This window comes from Solanum pennellii, chromosome 6, assembly GCF_001406875.1.
Source record: "Solanum pennellii chromosome 6, SPENNV200".
NCBI classification, from domain to species: Eukaryota; Viridiplantae; Streptophyta; class Magnoliopsida; order Solanales; family Solanaceae; genus Solanum; species Solanum pennellii.
In genome coordinates this window covers 48,612,822-48,614,483 of record NC_028642.1, presented here as the reverse complement: position 1 = coordinate 48,614,483, position 1,662 = coordinate 48,612,822, and positions in this window count along the sequence as shown.

Below are 1,662 nucleotides of genomic sequence, written 5' to 3'. Positions count from 1 at the left end.
ATATACAAGGAAAAATTACTTATAGTACTGCCTTTTAATAAATAATTATTGATTTTAGCGATACTTTTTATTTATTACCATTTATAGCAATACTATATTAAATCTGTAATATGTATTAAAAGTGAATTAAGTATGCAATATATATGTATTATAGTTGTTTTTAAAAATATATTAGACTTGTTTGGTAAGAAGTTGACACATTCTATTATAAGTGTATTAAAATGTGTGATAAATGTATTATCCATCAAGAAAAAACTTGTATTATATATGAATGATAAATTTTTCTTTGTAATATGAATTAAAAGTGATCAAGTGAATATTTTTTTGCTATAAATAATAAATATCTTTTATTTATAGTATATTGATGTAAATTTTCCTATATATAAATAGTATTTATTTCAAAACGCATATGATAACATATTTCAAATATAAATAAAAACACCTAAGACAACAAATTAAATATGAATACTAACACACAAATAAGACATAAATATAATTGCACAAGGTAACAAATGAATACAGATACACATGAATATAAATATAATTTGTTATGATATACAATATTGATCCAATTATATTCCTTAATACACTTGAACCCGATATAACTTGATACAATCGTATTCATTAGTATAATAACACTCGTGATACAAATTGTATTTGTGAATCAAATTCATTAATACACTTGGTTTATATGAATGACAACAATAACATTTTATATAATTGTATTCAATGATAATTAATTGTATTCGCGATACAATTATTGATCGAATATACATTTAGTATAATTATCTCTCTCTCTCTTCTTTTTCTAATTTATAACTATATATTTATAATTAAGTAAATTATAGCTATAAATCTTTAATTAAGCTCAGGCTATAAAGCTTTGCAATAATCTATAAGATTAATCTATTTTGGATTGAACTTTCTTTCTTAGTTTATAATAGTTGGCAACTTGGCATGGTAGATGGCTAGGATGTCCTGGACCTAAGGGGTGTAAATGGTGACCAATAAAATCAAGAGAGTGCCAAAGAGTGATAATCCAAATTATATTGAAACTAAGAGATTGTGCCACTATCTTTACAAATACAAGTTTGTCAAGATATATACACATACTTCTATCGATTTTTTTTTCAAAGTCAACCAATATACGTGCACCTAGCTTCTATATTCTCTGATGAAGAAGTAAAAAAGAAATACACTTAAAACAAATAAGATATTATATATCTATATGACAATTAACTGTTGAAAAATATTTGATTTAAAAATTAATTAGTCAATTCTCTATCGAACCTCATACGATCACACACCGTATCCTCTTTGTCTTTGCTATGTCATCATTAAAAGGGGAAAGCTATCAAAATGCCAAATTTGAAGAGTAATAATTAGGATATTAAATAAATTTAGGTATGCCGAATAAACGATATAGAGTTTAGGAAGTCTTAAACTATCATGCCTAAAAAATAAATTAGACAAGTTTCATAAATATATATATCTGAAGTTTTATGTTTTCCTCCTTGGTTGGTGAAGTTAAAGACAAGACATGTCTTAGATTGAGAAAAAAACTCAAAAATCATGTCCCTTTTAAGTTTGGGCTCTAAATCATATGAAGCACTAACGGCCCTTTTAAGTGATTGGCTACAAATATATATATATATATATATA